At 42.9% G+C, this 20,330-nt stretch overlaps 1 protein-coding gene across 4 annotated transcripts in view; it reads right to left on the bottom strand.

The window, feature by feature from the left end:
- The window catches only part of TTLL11 (tubulin tyrosine ligase like 11), a 221,181-nt gene that overhangs the window by 175,054 nt on the left and 25,797 nt on the right, over window positions 1-20,330 (bottom strand). The window contains exon 1 of one of the 4 annotated variants that reach the window (XM_046023177.1): window positions 13,670-13,701. The exons of the other annotated variants lie outside the window; for them this stretch is intronic. The gene's annotated coding sequence lies outside the window, so the exon portion shown is untranslated. Of the gene's footprint in view, window positions 1-13,669; window positions 13,702-20,330 lie in introns of those variants that run through there. 4 annotated transcript variants of the gene reach the window in all.

The following is a 20,330-nucleotide window of genomic DNA, read 5'->3' as shown; positions in this document are numbered from 1 at the left end:
TGGGTGTGGTGCAAAAACAATGAACACAATTATGCTGAAAAGAAAAAAAAATAAAGTGATATATGTTAAAAAAATAAAATATACGACAACCAAAAAAAAAAAGAATGAGATAAGGATGCCCACTTTCACCACTTTTATTCATCACAGTATTGTAAGAGCAAAAGGCAAGAAAATGAAACAAAGTATCCAAATTGGAAAGGAAGAAGTAAAATTATCTGTTTGCAGATGACATGATCTTATATGTAGAAAACCATAAAGGTTACACACACATATACACATACAGTTAGAAATAATAAATGAATTCAGAAAAATTATAGGATACAAAATCAATACAGAAAAATCAGTTTTTCTATATACTAACCATAAATGATCCAAAAAGGAAATTAAGAAAATTACATTTATAATAACATCAAAAAGAATAAAATACTTAGGAATTAGCTTAAACAAGGAGACAAAAGACTATATGCCAAAAACTATAAAATGTTGCTGAAAGAAATTAAAGAAGACATACATAAGTAGAAAGCTATCCCATGTTCATGGATTAGAAGACTTTATATTGTTAGGATGTCAATACTACACAAAGCAATGTATAGATTCAAAGAAATCCCTATAAAAATCCAAATGACTTTTTTTCCTTACAGAAATATAAAAATCTATCATAAAATTCATGTGGAATCTCAAGGGACCCCAGATAACCAAAATAATCTTGAGAAGGAAGAAAATGTTGGAGGTATCATGCTTCCTGATGCCAACTTACAACAGAGCTAAGACATTGAAACAGTGCATAAAACAACAATGAGCTACAATGAGATACCACTATACAACTACTAGAATGGCCAAAATCCAGAATACTAACAACACAAAATGTTGGCAAGGATGTGGAGGAACAAGTACTCTCACTCATTGCTGATGGAAATGCAAAATGGTATACCTCCTTTGGAAGACAGTTCTTAAAAAGTAAACATACATTTACCATATGATCTAGTAATTGTGCTCCTCGGTATTTACCCAAATGGGTTGAAAACTTGTGCCCCGAAAAAATATCTACACATGAATATTTATAGCAGTTTTATTAATAATTGCCAAAAGTTGGAAGCAACCAAGATGTCTCTCAGTAGGTAAAAGGATAGATAAACTGGGGTGTACCCGGATAATGGAATATTATTCAGTGTTAAGAAGAAATGAGCTATTAAGCCAAGAAAAGACATGGAGGGATCTTAAATGCATATTTCTCAATGAATGAAGCCCATTTGAAAAGGCTACATACTGTGTGATTCCAACTATATGACATTCTGGAAAAGGCAAATCTACAGAACCAGTTAAAAGATCAGTGGTTACCATGGATTAGGAGTAGGGGAGGGATGAATAGGGGAAGCACAGAGGATTCAGGGTAGTGATAGTGACACCACTCTATATGCAACAGTGGATACTTATCATTTATTCATCTGTCCAAGCCCACAAAAGGTATACTACCAAGAATAAGTTTTAATATAAATCATGGACTTGGAGTGATAATGATGTGCCAATATATGTTCATCAACTGCAACAATGTACCATTCTGGCAGGCGATTCTGATAGCTGGGGAGGCTATGGGTATGTAGGGTCAGTGACCATATGTGAAATCTCTGTTCCTTCTGTTCAATTTTGTAGTGAACCAAAAATAGTTCTAATAAAAAAATAATAAATTAATAAAAACCAGGATGTTACTGGCATAAATACAGACAGACTAATGGGATAGGATACAGAACCCAGAATTAAACCCTGACATATATGGTTAAATTGTTTTTGACAAGGATGACAAGACTATTTGATGGGGAAAGGATATTCTGTTCAACAATTGCTGCTAGGAAAACTGGATATCCACATGCAAAAAGAATGAAGTTGGACCCTTACCTTACACCATATACAAATATTAACTCAAAATAAGTAAAAGACCCGATCATAAGGGCTAAAACTATAAAGCTCTTAGTAGAAAATACAGGGAATAAGCTTTATGATATTTAATTTGGCAATGATTTCTTGATATGACAAAGCACAGGTAACAAAAGGAAAAATAAATAAATTGAACTTCATTGAAATTAAAACTTCTTTGCCTCTAAGGACACTTGTCAACAGAATGAAAGGGAAGCCCATGGAATAGGAGAAAATATTTGAAAATCATGTATTTGATAAGGGATTAATATTCAGAATATATTTTAAAACTTTCACAACTCAAGAACAACAAAAACAATTTAAAAATGGGCAAAGAAAGGACTTGAATAGACATTTCTCCAAAGAAGACATACAGATGGCTAATAAGCACATGAAAAGATGCTCAACAACACTAATCACTAGGAAAATGCAAATCAAAACCACAATGAGATACAACTTCACACTCATTAGGATGGCTAGCTTAAAAAATAATAAAAAGGAAATAAGTGTTGATGAGGATGTAGAGAAATTGGAACCCTCAGGCACTGGGAATGTAAAAAGCTGCTGTGGAAAATAAAATTGTCACATGATCCAGTAATTCTACTTCTGAGTATTTACCCAAAAGAACTGAAATCGGGGACTCAAACAGATACTGATACACAAATGTTAAGCATTATTCACAACAGCCAAACACGGAAACAGTCCAAGTGTCCATTAACTGTCCATCAACAGACAAAATGTGGTATATCCATACACTGTAAGATTACTCAGCCTGGAACAAATAGATGAGACCCCAAAGACATTATGCCAAGTGATATCAGACACAGAATATTGTATGGTTCCGCTTCTGTGAGGTAGTTAGAGTAGTCAAATTCATAGAGATGCAAAGTAGAACAGCGGTTTCCAGGGACTGGGAAGAGGGGAAATGGGGTGTTGTTTAATGGGTACTGAATTTAAGTTTGGGGAGATGGAAAATCTTCTGGAGATGGACGATGCTGATAGTTGCACAACAAGGTGAATGTATTTAATGCTACTGAATTGTACACTTACAAGCAGTTAAGATGATAACTTTTGTTATGTATATTTCACCACAATAAAACAACAGTAAGAAACTGTCTGCTTACCCCTGGGGGGTAAGGGGCCATTCCAGGCTCTACACTGAGCTCTCTATAGCCTGGAATGCTACGTGGCTTTTCATGGGGCAGCTGAAAATTGACAATGTTTCTCAGACTCCCCCACTCCCCATCTTTTTTTTTTTTTAATTTCTTTTCAGTGTAACAGTATTCATTGTTTTTGCACCACACCCAGTGCTCCATGTAATACGTGCCCTCCCTATTACCCACCACCTGGTTCCCCCAACTTCCCACCCCCCGCCCCTTCAGAACCCTCAGGTTGTTTTTCAGAGTCCATAGTCTCTAATGGTTCATCTCCCCTTCCAATCCCTCAACTCCCTTCTCCTCTCCATCTCCCCATGTCCTCCATGTTATTTGTTATGCTCCACAAATAAGTGAAACCATATGATAATTGACTCTCTCTGCTTGACTTATTTCACTCAGCATAATCTCTTCCAGTCCCGTCCATGTTGTTACAAAAGTTGGGTACTCCCCATCTTTCTAAGGTCAGCACCATCTTCCCAGTTATCTAGATTCTAAATTCTAAAAGGAATTTCCTTTTCTCTTTCCTTTTCTCTTATTCAAACTCTTCTGGAAAAAGGACTAGTTTTAGGGTCAGAAGATCTAAGAGTTCTAGACTTGTTCTGTCACTTGCTATGAGGTCTTAAGCAACCAAAATCTTTGTGTCCTCTGTTGACTGAGATGAGAAAACATGTCAAGGTGCAACAGGAACCAAACAAGATAATAGAAATGAAAACTCTTTGTACATTCCACAATACAAATCTGAGTTGATCGTTGATTTATTTACGCATTAAGTGTTAAGAACCTAGTGCGTGGGGCAGTGTCTCAGGTGGTAAGGACACAGGGGAACATGTCGGCTTCCATGGAGCATACAGTCCATGGGGGAGAAAGAGTTCACTCAAATAGTCACTCCCAACATATCCCCACAAACTACAGTAAGGGCTGTGAAATGAGGTCCGGAGAGTAATGAGGACACAGGGAGAGCCCATCACATCTGGGAAGTCAGAGAAGTCTGCTCCGAGTAGGGGCACCACATGTTCATTAGCCCAGGACAGCTCCCCTTTACACCTGGTGTCCTGGTGTTAATATTAATACAGGGTTGTTGTCTTTTTTCCATTTTCAAATGTATCCCAGTTTGAACAGCAAACTGAGTGGTCACCCTGCTCCTGAGAAAAGGCTATTTGAGCTGAGATTGGAAAGAAGAACAGGCAGATGAGGAAGGGAGAGTCTTCTAAGCAGAGAACAAATACGTAAAAGCCCAGAGGTCAGACTGACCATGACGCACTGGAAAGCCTGAAGGCAGGTCAAGGTGGCTGGGGGTACACAGGACCAGAGGAAAGTAGCGTGACATGTGGCTGAAGACCTAGACAGAGGCCGACGGTATAGGACCGCCCCCAGCTGGATAGCAGAAACACAAGGTCGTGTGGAGAGCAGACGAAGACGGACCAGAGAGACAGAGAGCATGAGCCATAAAAGGCCAGCGGGGAGAGTGTTTCAAGACAAAGAGAACGGTGAACAGTGTGAATGTGGCTGACAGGTCAAGTAGGTTGGAAACTAACAACCACCCACTGGCTATGACGACACGGAGAGCTTCAGGACCACGTCAGCCCACAGGGATCACCTGTCTGGTCCCTTCAGCTCCTACTATATTTATCACAACACATTGGTGTGTACTTCCTGTGCAACCCGTATCTCCCTCAGAACGCCAGGGATTTCTAGGACCTGGAACAATTTGACATACTTGTCTCGGGTCTCTGAGAATGACTAACCAGGTGTTCAATTCGTCCTAGGCCCATAGGAAAATTAGAACCATAATCTGAGAATCACCCATAACTCCCTTCCCTCCCCAATTTCTAACTGGTCAGCAAGTCTTCTGGTTTCCCTCCTAATTTATTTTTACATTTCTTCTCTCTACTTTAATGCCCAGTGCCGCTGTCTAACTTTGAGGCTTCCTCTCTCGCCTGGATGGGACGTTTGTTAGTCACACATGAACGACAGTAATTAGCATACCCTCTCCCCACATACTTCCATTCTTGCCACTAAGAAAGATCCTCTCTCAGCGTGTACACCTGTGTGGACCCAAAATCCTTTTCCTTCTTACCTAGAAGGACTAAAACAAACTTGCCAGGCTCCTGTAAGAACTGAAACGATTAAATGTCCTTTGAGCATATTTGTGCTTAAGGAATTGATGTCCGGGTCCCCCTTCTAATAAATAGCCCAAAGAGCAAGTTCAAACCCCCTGAGGGATTTTACAAAATGAAATTTCACAGTGAACGCTGATGAAAGCACAATTCACATTTCTGTACTTTGTGAATGATTTTCTTCATAAGCTTCTTCATGAAAGAAAATCTTTCAAGTGATTGGGCATAAAAGTGGCAAATAAGCTTTGATATGGGCAAGTGTATGTGTAATGTATCTACAGGGGGAAATGACCCAAATTACTGCTTTAAAATGAGAGGCCCAAAGCGCTGTGGGGAAATCCAAGGAAGGGGTAGAAGCCAGAGCAGCTCACTTGGGCTAGGAAGAGCCCAGCTCCAGCCTCAACCCGCCACACCCCACCCAGAGACTTTGACACGCTGCTGACCTTGCCCCTCTCCAGCTCACCTACGGTGGAGTTAAACAACAGCTGTAAAACCCATCCGCCTCCCTGGGCTGTCATGCGGACTGAGGTAGTGCCTGAGAAAGCACTTTGTAAAAAGCAAATTGCTGTCATGTAGGATAGCCTATTATTTTTAATGCCCAAGGAAATCACCTCAACGAGTAACTTCAATTAGAAAAGATGCCAACCAAATATCAAGCACCATTAGGACAGCTCTTGAATAAGAACACCGCAGTGTACTTGCACTTGGGAAACCCTAGCTGACGCCCCCGGGCAGAGCTAATGGATTTCTCTCCAGTGTCCCCTCTGTATTTGGTCGATGCCTATAGTACAGGCACTGCCTTGCAGGGTATTAATGCTTACAAGCCTGCCTCTCCATCAGACAGAAGACTTCAGGGTAGACACACTTGAGTCTCTCCACCCTCTCCCAGGCCTACCATCTGCGGTAGGCAGCCTCTAAGATAGTCTCCAATTATCCCTGCCTCCTGGAATTTGGGCCCTTTTGTAGGCCCACAACTGGCACAGGCTTGGAACCAAAAGCTATAGCAGAAGAAGGGATGGGATGTCGAGACTGTGGCTTCTGTCTTGGGTGCATTGTGTGTGTATGTGTTTGTGTGTGTGTGTGTGTGTGTGTGTGTGTGCGCGCGCGCACGCGCACGTCTGGCTGGCTGGCTGGTTGGCTCCCATCTCTCTCGCTCTCATTATCATCACTCACTATGGAGAGTGCCTAGGGAGAGGGAAGAAATCAAAGCCTCCTGCCGAAAGCCATGGGAATGAACTTGGAAGTGGGTCCTACCGCCCCGATCTAGTCTTCAAGGCTGCAGCCCCATGAGAGACCCTGAGCCAGAACTGCGGCTAAGCCACTCCCAGACTCCTCATCCTCAGGAAGTGTGTGAGTAATAAATGTGTGATTTTTCACTGCTAAGCTTTGGAGAAATCTATTACACAGTAGTAGATAATGAATACACTATTCTGGGTTTATAACAGTGCCTTAGAAAATGAAAGCATTCTAAGAATGAAGGAATTTAAGATTAATATATCCTTAAAAGAAATTCAATAATTATTATTTATTCAGTACTTAATTGTATGCCAGATATCCTACATATATGCCTCCATTTTGCACATGGGAAAAAAACAAAACAAAACAATTCTGTTGCTGGTAAGTGGCGAACCCAGAATTTGAAGTCATGTTGATCTATCTCCAAAGACTGTGCTCTTTTGGCTCCACTAAGCTGAATGGATGGATAGATGGATTAATCTATGGGGGAAAAATGAGCATGTGTATCCATGAAAAAAAAGAGCTGTGGTTAACACTTCAAGGAAGAGCATAGCCCAGAAAAAGCCCGGAGAAGACCAGTTAAGATAAGAAAAGGACTGAGCAATTGCCCTTCAAGAATGGACTGAAAACATAGCACTCTTTTCTTTAATCAGGAAAGCAAGCAGACAAAGAAAATACTGGTGGAGATCCATCAACCGCTGAAGGGTGTGACCAGATGGAAAATGGCTCCATCTGCCAAATCTGAGCATATCAAAAGAAGGTGAGTCTCCTCTTTGAAGCCTGAGAGAGGCAGGCTAGCTCACTCCTCTCTTGTTCACATCTCAGCTAATGGCATCACTATCCTCCAAGACAGGTGAGAAGCACCAACCACCCAACTGAGGGGCCACAGGCAGATTCTGGGGTCCAACCTACCTGTGGAAAACAGGCTAACAAGAAAAGGCCTCCCCATGTAGGGGAGGGACTGGCCAGCTTCCTGACCACAGCATCTCTGAATGGGACAGGGTGGGGTGGGGGGAGTCCATACATAGGGCAACCCCAAGCCTATTTCTTCAGCAGGAACAAGAATGACAATATTAGATGAATTGATAATGCATCTAAGCCACCTAGCCCTGTGCCTGGCACATGATGCGAAATATACAGTAGGTGTTCAAAAAATGCTGCTTTCTTTCTTCTCTCCATATTTTCCCAACACCCTTCACCCCATACTTACTGACTGGTAAAATATTACCCAAAGGAGATGGTGGAGGGGGTGTTTTCTAGGGCCAGTCCAAGGTTAAAGGTGCACAGGGTATATCCAAGGTATTTGAACCCATATAGGTCTTCCTGGATATGCACTTAACCCCTGGGGAAAGCCTATACTCACACCAAATCTCCTTGACCTGACTTCCAGAACCTGGGTTCAAATCTCAACCCTGCCAGCTTCTAAGGCTTTTGGTTTTAAAAAGCCTTTAGAAAGAGGACTAGCAAAGCCTCCATCACAGAGGGTATTGGGAAAATTAAAAACAACTGTGTAAGTGAAAAAATGTTTGTGAATAGTCTGGCACATAGAAGGAGCTAGGTTAGTCCTATTACAGTGACAGTGAGCATCCTGGATTGTTCTTCACCTAATTGAGTCCCATGGTGAGAGAGGCAGAGAGGAAAAGTCCCCAGACATCTCCCCCTGTAGAGAAAGCAGAGGTTGGCCCTCAACAAATCCACTTCTTCTAAAACAGTAGTGAATCAAGCATGGCTCCAGGGATTCCAGAGCTGGCCTGGGGTTAAGGCAGAGGCATTATCTGTGTGATGGTTCAGCAGGAACAACTGTTTCTGCTCCACGGGAGGAAAGTTGGACCAAGGAGGGGCTATTTGAGCTGGGAGTGAAATAGATGTTTGCCAGGCAGAGATGAGGAGAAAAGAAAATCAGGTGGAGGACGGAGTGCATGCAAGGCAGGGATTCTGGAGAGCACAAGAAGCTGGATGGGTCTCATTGACCCAGAAAGGTCATGAAGGGCTCAGAGGGCAAGCGGACAGGTTTGAACTTGATTCTGCAGATAGAGGAGAGCCAAGGGAAGTGCTCCAGCAGGGCTATGCCAGATCTGGCTGGAATGGAGAATGGAAGGGAGGTAGAATGGAACTAAGGGCAGCCAGATGCATGAGGAATCCAGCCAAGGCTAGGAGAGTGGGGACAGGGTGGAGTGGTGATGGGGCAAGGAGAGAAAGAGTGTGTTGCAAGTCGGGGTGAGGGAAGGGACAGAGGTGTAAGAGCACATTGCCAGTTTCATGGGGTAAGAACAGCTCTGACAGCCAGGGCACTTTAAAGAAGCCCCTTCTTTCATGCCTATGGGCTGACAGTCCTCTCTTACCTCCTCCAGATTCCTAGTTGTTGGAGACTCTGTATGGAGAGGATCCCACAGGGATAACTAGCACTCTGAGGAGCCTTCCAATTTAATAAAGTTGCCGTCTGGCTCCAATGGGTTTCCCAGGAAGACAATAATTACTCATCCTCTAATAGAGCCAATAAATATAGCAAAAGGATAAGTAATTAACAACCTTTGCTGGAAAGTAGCAATTCTTATGATCTATGAAGTTTCCTTTTCCTGTTCACTTCTTGGTTATTGCAAATATGATACTCTGGGTAAGCGTGCCATTTGTCGTTCACTGAGTTAATCACCAAAGTACATTGTAATTTTTTTTATTAAATCCATTCATTATAATTGACTCATATGAATTAGAGCTGGAAGAGCTGCAGTGAGGTCTCCATCTACCTTGCTTCTGCTTCTGATCACAAGACTTCTAATGAGATCAGAATTGTTACCAAACAACTGAACTATAGAAAAAAGGCCCATGTTAGCAGGAGGAGAAGAGAACCTTGCCCCTCTCATAATTTCAATGCCCCATAGCAATCTCCTCCAGTTATTTATTCTGGTATCTAATTTCCCACTCGTAAAGAATCTTTATTAGTAGTAACTATACCAACCAAGAGAAAAAGAAAAACTTCACAAACTTCTAAAGTGATTTACCTCTTGGCTTGCAGTTTTAATTAAAATTTCAGTTTATTTGGCAAATCGCTCTGAAAAGATCAGATACCAAGTTAGCACTATGTTCTTTTTCTACTTTCCAGTTCACAAGGGTGACACAAACAACAAGATACCTACATTAAGTGACTCTTACTCCATTCCACTGTAACTCGGCCTATGAAAAAGGGTTGCAGTATCAATTATAAATTATAAATTAACTCTAGTATGTTCTGCAAAATTATTGATGTGGTTAGGGGAAGGCTGCCCCAAAATGCACCACTCTGGTATATTATTTTGAATTAAAGTTATATTAGAAACACACGATGCAAGAAGGATGCTCTGTCTTTTGTCTCTCTGAGAGCAGAAAATAAACCTCCCATGTGAAAGGTGCCCTCTCTATACCCAGAGGAAAGGAGAAATTCTTATCACCAGCAAGAGAGAATTTGGAACCTCATAGACTATGTAAACAAACCTTGTTACTTCCTCTCTAACTTACTACCTCAAGCTCAAACTTCTTTGTCTTGTCAGTTCCTCACAAATTTATTGTTTCCTTGTTAAAAAAGTATAAAAGCTAGCTGTTTGGTTGCTTCTTTGGGTCTCATTCTTCGGGGCCCCAGAAGATGCAAATGCAAATTTGTTCACCCCTATTAATCTCTCACTTGTTGCAGGGGGTGTCTCAGCCAATGACTGAGAAGGGTAGAGAGAAATTTCTTTTTTCTCCCCTATACTATCAACAGCTCTCTGCTCCCTCACCATGGGTAAATGATTTCAATTCAACATTAGTCTTCAAATTACCTCAAAGACTTCCACATCAAAACTTTAAGTGTGTTTATTAACTGAAATGGAAGCAAGGCAAATCAGGTTTCCATTCCAGTAGCACTTTCTTCCCAACCAGGATTATCAAATGACTTTTGCCAAAGTCACGCCCAACAGCTCTTCCAGCAGCTCATCCCCAGTTAACCAGATACCCAGGCCCTTTCAGGACTGTCCACAGTGGCAACTGCACCAGGAAGCCGGTCAAATGCACCATGGTTTAGCTGGAACATCAATGCATCCACTGAACACAAAAGCACGTTGTGCCTTTGAGCCAGGCGGTATGATCAGACAATGCTGAGAGGTTCCACGTGTGGGTCAAAGTGTCCATGGTGGGAGACAAAAGCTGGAGAGGTAAAAACAGGAGGAGGATGAATGAAAGAGTCCTTACGTCCAAAGAGCTCACAGCACAGCAGCTGAGTTAGACACACAGACAGAGCACTGGATGCCTGTAGCCACCATCCTATCAAGCATCTACTATATACCTGCCCCTGAGCTGAGTTCTTTACCCACATGGTGACATTTAATCTCTACATAGCTTCCGAATGGCCATGACACTCCCCTTGTGCAGAAGACGCAACCAAGGCTCAGAGGGGTAGGTGACATTTGAGTTGACTCTTGAAGGGCAGAGAGATTGCCAAGGCTACAGAGGAAAGAGGTCACCTGGGAGGAAGCAAAAGCCTGTACAAAGGCCAAGCAAGAGCCTGGAGACCCAGTCCTCCTCTGCCTATGGTCATTAACTGTCTGAGCCGCCTTGGGCATTATTGGATCTCTTTGGGGCCTATTTCCCTGTTTGCCATATGAAGGATACTTCCTATTCTGCAAGTCTATGAGGGCCTGTTCTTCTTTTCCAACTACTGGTTGATTTGTTTTGACCCCAAAGCACCCAATGCTATCTTAACAATGACACCAAGGGACAAAGAAGTGGTTTCCCAGAGCACTTATTAGATAAAGGACAGGCTCTTCCACCCTGAATTCATTTGCTTCTCTGACCCGTGAAGCCACCTGTAACCTCCCAGAGACATCTCACTGCCATGACGGCCTTAAGCCAGCCCACCACATATTGTTAAGAAAAAGTGGTACTATTGGGCCAATAACTTCCATAGTAATAAAATTGTGACTATGATTTATTGAATCTATATTATGTGCTGCATACTTGCGACTTTACATGAGCTGCTTCAATTCATCCTCACAACAACACTATCAGGTAAATAGAGATATTGCCATTCCACTTCACAGATGAAGAAACTGAGACTCAGAGCAATTAGATAACTTAGTCTTTAGTAGTGTGTCCAGTAAGTGGTGGAGCAAGGAACAGAATCCACCCCACTAAGTCCTCAGTTCCCAGAGAACTAAGTCTAGGAGAAATGAATAAGGTTCCTTTAACAACCACAGAATTCCAGTGATGCACACCATACTAAGGTTGATGTGTGTAGGACAGGACAGGGGCGGCCCCAGAGTAAGGGAGCTGCCCCCACCTGGGAGCTCTCCAGAGTGCTGAACTGTCTCTGCCCAAGTACTCTGACTCAGAGCACTGACATCTGTCTGTCCTAACCCTCACCTTCTGATTTCAGTGCCCATTAGGGCTGCTAACAGAATAGGATGAATGGAAATGGAGTACACTGGGGAGAGAAACAGCTGACTTTTAGAAGTACTGAGCTGGAGGGGACAACAGGACCTTTTACTGGAACTATCCCACAAGGCATTAGAAATACAAGAATGAGAGTAGAGAAAAGTCAAAGCAAGAGGTAAAAATATGGGAGTCACAGAGGAGAGAACTAAAGAAAGGGTGAGTATATTTTTGGAATGCTTACTGGGAAAGGGAAACAAAGGGCCAGGGTCAGAGGCCCATAGCAGTCCTAGACAGTGGGTACCAGGAACAAATAACTGAACTCTCCAACTCCAATATTGCACTGAAAAGTGTTCAGAGAACACAGAATTTAGTCCCTGGTAGCTTTGAACCTGTGAAAAAATAACCATCACCACTCCTCAACCTCCCCCCAAAAAGAAAAAGAAATTATAGTCCTCAAGGGAAAAATAGAAATTAGATTGCCATAGGTGACATGATTCAAGTTACTCAAGGTCATACTCACTCTTACTTCAAGTAAAATGGCTCCTTATAAATTTGAGAAAGACCCTGAGCCTCTCTTTGGCCTTTCAAACCACAGAGCCTAAAGACTTCCACACTGGGATATTTATAAACACATCTCTCCCCCTGCTGGTAAGAGAGGTATTAGAAAGTCACAATAATTATCTGGCTCCATCCCCACACCTCTACCCTCCTACATAGGAATAGTTATACTCTTGTACCAAGTTAGTCTTTTATGCAGGTAAACATGACATGGATCAACTCAGTTAAGCACCAGGGATTCAGAGAAAAAGGTGCAGTTCCTGTCTTTAGGATGCGAACTTGTAAATAGATCACTCATGCAACATGGCAAACGCTCTAGCAGATGAGAGCCAAAGAGCTATGGAAGCACAGAGAAGGGTGTAGGTTCATCTTCTGAGAGAAGAGACGTGGTTCACTAGAAACTTGAAAGATTAGCTGGAATTTGCCAAGCCCAGAAGGCATGAAGTTTTGTTTAGGCTGGAGGAGGCCCATGCACAAAGACAAGGACGTATAAGGCAGCATGATTAGAAGTCTCTTCGGGGCAGGAAAAGCATCTCAGTCATGTCTGTATTCCAGGTGCCTCCACCCCTGTCTGAGAGGGAGTGGCAAGTCACAGATGCCGGAGGAATGAGTGGCCTGCGGTTCAGTGCAGAGGAACAACGCACGACGATGGGGTCGTGGAACAGACAGGGAACTGAGTGGAACGAGAATCTCTTAAGCCTCAAAACAAATCCTGATGTGAAACTGCTCAGCCATACAGCAGACATGTGCCGGCGATGGCCCTCCATCTCTCCAGCCCAGGCTCTGATAACTACTCTGCAGGTGAACAAGGCAGCTGTGGGAAAGGAAATACACCCCCTCGATGTGGGCCAGTTTGAGAGTGATGGTCTAGTTTTCAGCTAGAACCCACCTGACTGCCAGGCTTTTGAAAGGAATTACCAGTAAAAACAATCCAAATGGGATGGGAGCGGAGATGAGAGTGTACAGGCCTCCTTATCAAATTTTGGGGGGTCTCCTTTTGTTTCTGATGTTGAACTATACTGTCAAGTTCCAAATCTTCTCATTATTCACAGCTCAGCAAGCCAACAGCTGTAGCAAAAGCCACTGCTTCACTAGCTTCTTGAGATAAGGGGCTGCTACTCCTCTACTAAGTATTTAAGCAACATCTTTTAATTTATATCATGAGCTCAGAACAAACTGATTGACGGCCTCGCTCAGTTGCCAATGGCAGCTGGTATTTCCCTGATAACCAGATAATGAGGCAAATAGCACAAAGTGTGTGTCACCCTGATCCGCTGACACGGTTTAAGACAAAGTCAGCCCACTCACAGCTTTCAGTCGGCTTCCACCGAGTCAGGTTCTGAAACACTCTGGAACGAATTTAAACACCTCTGTATTTTTGTGGTGTTATAAATCTTCCTGAGGTGCCTGGGTGGCTCAGTGGTTTAAGCCTCTGTCTTCGGCTCAGGTCATGATCCCAGAGTCCTGGGATCAAGCCCCGCATCGGGCTCTCCATTCAGCAGAAGTCTGCTTCCCCCTCTCTCTCTGCCTACTTGTGATCTCTCTCTGTCAAATAAATAAATGAAATCTTAAAAAAAAAAAAAGCTGGTGCTTCCTGAAGAAACTGGGCCAGTAAAATTAGCTTTGGGAAAAAAATCTGCATTCTATTATAACTAATGATTAGTAGAAAGACTATAGGATTAAGAAACAGGGGACCAAGATTCTAGTCCAAATTAATGAACTCATCCACTCAACAAGCATTCACGAGTGCCCAGTACGTGCTAGCTATGGGCTAAATGCTGAGATAGAACAATCTACCGAGTGTTTACTCTGCGCCCGGCACAGCTGTAAGCGCTTCACATGTACAAAATCACTCAGTGCTGCTAACAGCCCTAGGGGGCAGCAATATTATCATCTCCATCTTACAGAGAAGGAAATGGACACACAGAGAAGTAAAGTAACTTGCCTCGGTTGTCTGCTTGTTTTAGAAAGAGAGAACGCACGTGCCTGTGCACATGAAAACAGGGGTGTGGGGTATAGGGGAAGGTCAGAGGGAGAGAGAGAATCTAAAGCAGCCTCCACGCTCTGCACAGAGCTGACGCAGGGCTCGATATCACGGCCTGAGTCAAAAGCAAAGTCAGGCACGTAACCGACTGAGCCACCCAGGCGCCCCAGTTGCCTCCCTTTTTAACTTCATAAGTGGTAGAGCTAGGGCACAGACCCACGCAGTCTGATCAGCTGATCCAGAGATCAGCAAGATGAAGCTCCAGCCTTACAAGGGCTCTGAGTTTCTTGGAGAGGCATACAGCTGTGGGCACTTAATGGCTCTATCACCCAAGGAAAAGCTTTTACTCTCTGTATTCATTTTCCATTGCTGCACCAAAAAAAAACTCAACAAAAACAAAACAAAACCAAAAAACCACAAACCCAGTGGCTTCAGACAACAGCCACCTATGGGTTCACAGTTCTTTAGGTCAGAAGTCCACCACGGCATGCTGGTGCTCTGCTCAGATCATCACAAGGCTGAAATGCAGGTGTTGCTAGGGTTGCAACTCCTGCCTGGGCTCAGGGTCATCTTCCATCACTGTATGGAAGAATTCCCCTCCTTGCAGCTGTACGGCTGAGGTCCTCATTTTCCTTAGAGCCGCCAGCTGGGGACCATACTCAGCAACTCGAGACTGCCACAATCTCTTGCCATAGTGAACCCCAAGGGCAGTTCACAAGACTGGATGTTGGCTTTCTTCCAGACTAGCTAAAGCACGTCTGTCTCACTTCTTCTGCAACTCAGCCAGAGAAAAATGCTCTGAAACGGCTCACCTGATTTGGTGAGGCCCACCCAGGGGAATCTTTCTTTTGCTGTAAAAAAATCACAGGAGTGACAGCTTATCAAATCCACAGGTCCCACCCTCACTCAAAGGGAGAGGATTATGTATGGGTGAAGGCCCCACGGGGTCATCTTAGAATTCTGCTTACCACACTTTCTGAGTTTTCCCATTCCTGGTCTGAGGCTAGATTAGACGACGATGGTAATACCACATATATAGTGATTTACAGTTTAATAAACACCTTTCCACATATATTATCTCACTGGAACCTTACAATCCAGAGAGTCAGGTGCTCTGGGAGCGAAGGTTAGCCTCACTGGCAGGAAAAAGAATCTAAGGGTTAGTGAATTTAATAACCTTTGGCTTGCCACACTGCGAGAGCAAAGACTTGAACTCAAGTCTTCTGATTCCAACACCTGAGCTCCCTCCTGCAGTCACTGCTGCCACGTTGACTGAGAAGACCAGACACATTCCCGTGCCAGGGCCACAAATGAAGGGAAAAGAACATAGATTCTGGAGTATTCAACTCCAAGCTTGCCCCTTATTAGTGATAGAGTCTTGGGCAAGTCACTTCCCTTGTCTCCCCTTTAAAAAGAGGGGAGTCAGATCATGGTCTCCAAGGGCTCTTCTAGCCTCGAGTCAGGGGGAAACGGCTTCTTGTATTATGGAAGACTTTTAGCTCCATGTTTCCACTCTCTTGGCTGAAGGAGAACCCCATAACCCTTTTGTAGGCATACCTATGGTTTGGGGGAAGGTTTCCATTTTATTAGAATCCTAAGGCTGCCATAACCAATTATCACAAATCGGGTGTCTTAAAACAACAGAAACGTATTCTCTCACAGTCCTGGTGGTCAGAAATCTGAAACCAAGGCACTGACAGGGCTGGTTCCTCCTGAGAGATCTGAAAGGAAATCCATTCCATGCCTCTCCCTTGCTTCTGGTGGGTGCTGGCAATCCCAGGCACCCCTTAGTTTTGAGATGCATCACTCCAATGTCAACCACTCCTGCCTCTGTCGTCGCATGGCCTTCACCTCTATGTACCTCAAAGTCTTCTCCTTTTCTGTTTCTTATGAGGACAGTCATTGGATTTAGGTCCCAACTTTAACCCAAGATCATCTGATCTCAAGATCCCTAACTTAATTACCTCTCCAAAGATTCTTTTTTTTTTTTTTTTTTTTAAAGGTTTTTTATTTTATTTATTTAACAGAGAGAGAGATCACAAGCAGGCAGAGAGGCAGGCAGAGAGAGAGGAGGAAGCAGGCTTCCTGTGGAGCAGAGAGCCTGATGCGGGGCTTGATCCCAGGACCCTGAGATCATGACCTGAGCCGAAGGCAGCGGCTTAATCCACTGAGCCACCCAGGCGCCCCTCTCCAAAGATTCTATTTCCAAATAAGTTCCCGTTTGCAGATATTGGTTAAGACTTGGACCTGTCTCTCAGGGGGGATACAATTCAACCCACATCATAAATGGACTCATACATCTCACCATTGATGGAATAAAGGTGCTTTCCAATCCTTCCTCGTTACAAAGAACACCGCAATAAACATCTTCATTGTATCTCTTTGTGCACATAGATAAGAACTGTTCTCTGGAAGTGGAATTGTTGGGTCACAGAGTATACACACTCTTAACTCTGTTGGCTACTGCTACATAATTTTGCCAACGGCGTCCATGTGAAATGGTAGCTCATCATTGTTTTACTTGGCATACTCGTGAAAATACTAGTGAGACTGAATTTTTTTTCCAAATGTTTATTGGACATTTGAGTTTCCTCTTTCAATGGCTTAAAAAAAAAGCCTCTAAATAAGTGATTCTCTATCAAGATTATCCAGGAGCTTTTCAAAAGTACAGAGATGCTGATTTAGCAGAGGTGGGCTGGGAGCTAGACATCTAAAGGCTAAAACACTTACCAGGAGGCCAAGGCACGGCCCCAGGGAAGGACCACTGTATGAAATGTAGTCGTGGGTCTTACTGGCACTGGGTGGTTATGCTGTCAGAGTGCACGGAGGGCCGCTATCTCATACAAAACCTTGAAACTGCACTGAATGGGGGGTTTGATGGACCAATGCCATCACTCAGGGGCTCCTTTATGAAGGCCCTCTGGGGAGATTTCTCTCGGCTTTCAGTACTAGGAAAAAATATTTTTCTCTTAAGTGATATCTTTCATTTTCTCTGCCAGCACCATGACTTCACAGCTTGGTGTGTTTCTGTTTTCCCTTGGTATCCAGAAAGCCCAGAACCAAATCTGTGTCCCGTCATAAAGACCGTGCAAAATCTTCAGATCTCGCATTGCTAGACACTAACCACACCATTTTTATTGTTCCTTTGCTCTGATTTTTTAACCTAAACTTTCAAAAACTTGGAAAAATCTATGTGTTTTTGAAAGCCACTTTACATACTTTTGAGGAATAAGATATGCATAAATACCTATTAAAATAAGCTTATATTTTACCTTGTGAGATGTAAGTGATAATATACAATTTATGCTGAGTTAAGGCCCTCCTTTCAAAACTGACCTATTTTTGAAACTCATCAACGATAATAACAGGTCTACTGTTGGTGTTTAACTAGAAAAAAAATTTCAAAGATGAACTATTCACAACATATCAGTGAAAATGATTAACGCTAGAAAATGGGTTACCTAAATTGGCTAGCTGTAGCCATTCAGGTGCAGAAAAGACAGGACTGGGTTTTACAACACAATACCATTCATTTCCAAGTGACTGTCATTGAGTTTCTAAGTGGTGCAAAAGCAATTGCATTTATATGAGACCTCCTATATTTAGTTTGGTGGCTTTAGAGGTGAAATTAATTTTCAAAAACTTTTGCAAAGTTTTTTTTACAAAGCAGTTTAACTTTTGGTTCCTTGGTTCCTGTGTCCCTTAAAACAACAGAAAAGCATGCTAATGTTTGCTTCGCTGTCATCTCAATTCCTCCAGCCAGCTGCTCCATGGATGCCAACCAATTCACCCGTTTGCACAGGATGGTCCTGGGTTCAATACTGAAAGACTAGTGCCCCAGGCCCTGCCTCAGTCCCGGGCAGACTGGGATAGTTGGTTGCCCTGACACCTGGGCACCTTCCATTTGCCACTGTGTCAGAGGAAGAACCATTAATGGTAAGTCCTTCTCCTACACTTCAAGTCTGAATGGCAGTCACACATCCCCAAGTGGGTCCCAACTGGGAGGGAAACAAAATAAAATTCTGTATTTGCTTCACCTACTAACACCAGTCTGGATTTCACAAAAGATTAGAAGAAATCTTCACAAGACAATATTCGTAGTCTCCTTCTAAAGAATTCCAGGAAAAGAGAGTCTGTAAAGCTACCTTTGAAACCCATCCTACCACCCATGATCTTTCAAAAATACTAAGTTCAGTCTACAGTGATACTGTTTTAATTCTTAGCACCAAATGAATAAAGAAAATGTAAAGATATGCTATCCACAGGCAGTCAGGTACAAATTATTAGAGAGTGGGTCACCAGAATAAAGTTAAAAGACCGGCAGAAGACAGTCTTTAGACTTGGGGGAGGAGGGGGGCAGGGAGAAAGGTAGACTGAATTCTAACTAAACCTTTAAGAATATTAGAAACCTTTTAGAATAGTGTATTGAGCAAACAGCCTTCAAGCCTATTAATCTATTCCATTCAGAACTAATAATCATAAGTGGGTTCTCCAAAGTAAGAGTTAAAAAAAGAAACAACAGGCCCCAAAAGGATTTTCAGCCTCTCCAGGAATGTAATCTCTAACTAGTCCATCCAGAATTACCTGATCCATACTAGTAAAGTGATCTGCCTGATAGAACTCTGCCTCTCCCCAAAGGAAGGTGATCTGGCCCAAAACAATCCACTTTTTGCTAGAAATTTATTTTCCCTATTCCCTTCTGCTTATGCAAAACTCTCATTTACACAGTTCCTTGGGGTTACTTTCTCTTTGCTGCACGGAGTGTTGCCTGATTGATGAGTTGTTGGATAAAGCCAAAAAGATCTTTAAATGAACTCAGCTGAACTTTGCTTTTTAACAGAAAGGAAGAACTAACATTTATTAGGCACCTACTGTATGCCAGTTGTTCTAACACTCACTATTTCATTTAATCTCCCAAGTCCCCTGGGGATTGATTGTGTTCATCCACTTTCACAGTTAAGAAAAACAAAGCTCCAAGGTCATTCATATCAGGCTGTGCTAGGGGTTGGGCGTACAATAATAAACATGAGAGTCATAAATAAGAAACCCAAGGGACATGGTTCTTCTTTTCAAGGGGCTTCGGGTCCAGAGGGAATGAGACACACTTAAAAAATTCTTATAAAAATAATTGTGAGTGACCCAGCTTGGGGGAAATCAGGGAATCAGGGAATGCATCCCTGGGAGCTGAAGAAGAAGAAGCCCGAGGAGACGGGAAGAGGGAGAGAAAGGAAAACAATTTTTTATTTCCTGGCAGAGAAAATGGCAGGACAGTTCTCAAGATGAGGATGTTCAATTATGTAACCCAAAATAAGACAGTTTATAAGTGGTCACATTGGGTTTCTGAATCCTGTGCTTTCTGACCCCAGAATTCTCCAGAATACATGTTCTCTCTACTGCAGTGCAGTGTGACCGGCTGTGCTTCAAATCTACAGAGGACAGTAGACCAAAAAAGACCCAATTTCCAGTGATGATACTTAGTGTTTCCCAGGCTAGTCTGATCATAAGATTTTTAAAAAAAAACTTTTTTTTTATAAATATATATATATATATAGAGAGAGAGATTTCCCAGGTCCCATCCCTACTGGGCAATCCAACATTAACAAATGCTGCAGGTGATTTTTATGATCAGACAAGTTGGGATATGCTGAGTTAAGGCTTCAGAAAACCTAAAACCCAACACGCCAGGCACTTACTTCGCTGCCACCTCCTGGACGTTATTAAGAACTGGGTGGAGGGGCGCCTGGGTGGCTCAGTGGTTTAGGTCTCTGCCTTCAGCTCAGGTCATGGTCTCAGGGTCCTGGGATCGAGCCCCACATTGGGCTCTCTGCTCCGTGGGGAGCCTGCTTCCTCCTCTCTCTCTGCCTGCCTCTCTGCCTAGTTGTGACCTCTCTCTCTGTCAAATAAATAAATAAAATATTAAAAAAAAAACCTCTTATTAAAAAAAAGAACTGGGTGGAGCTCCTTGAAGTACATTAGCCTTCCAAG

The sequence above is a fragment of the Meles meles genome, chromosome 11 (genome assembly GCF_922984935.1).
Source record: "Meles meles chromosome 11, mMelMel3.1 paternal haplotype, whole genome shotgun sequence".
Taxonomy (NCBI): domain Eukaryota; kingdom Metazoa; phylum Chordata; class Mammalia; order Carnivora; family Mustelidae; genus Meles; species Meles meles.
This window is presented reverse-complemented; position numbering and strand designations above follow the sequence as displayed.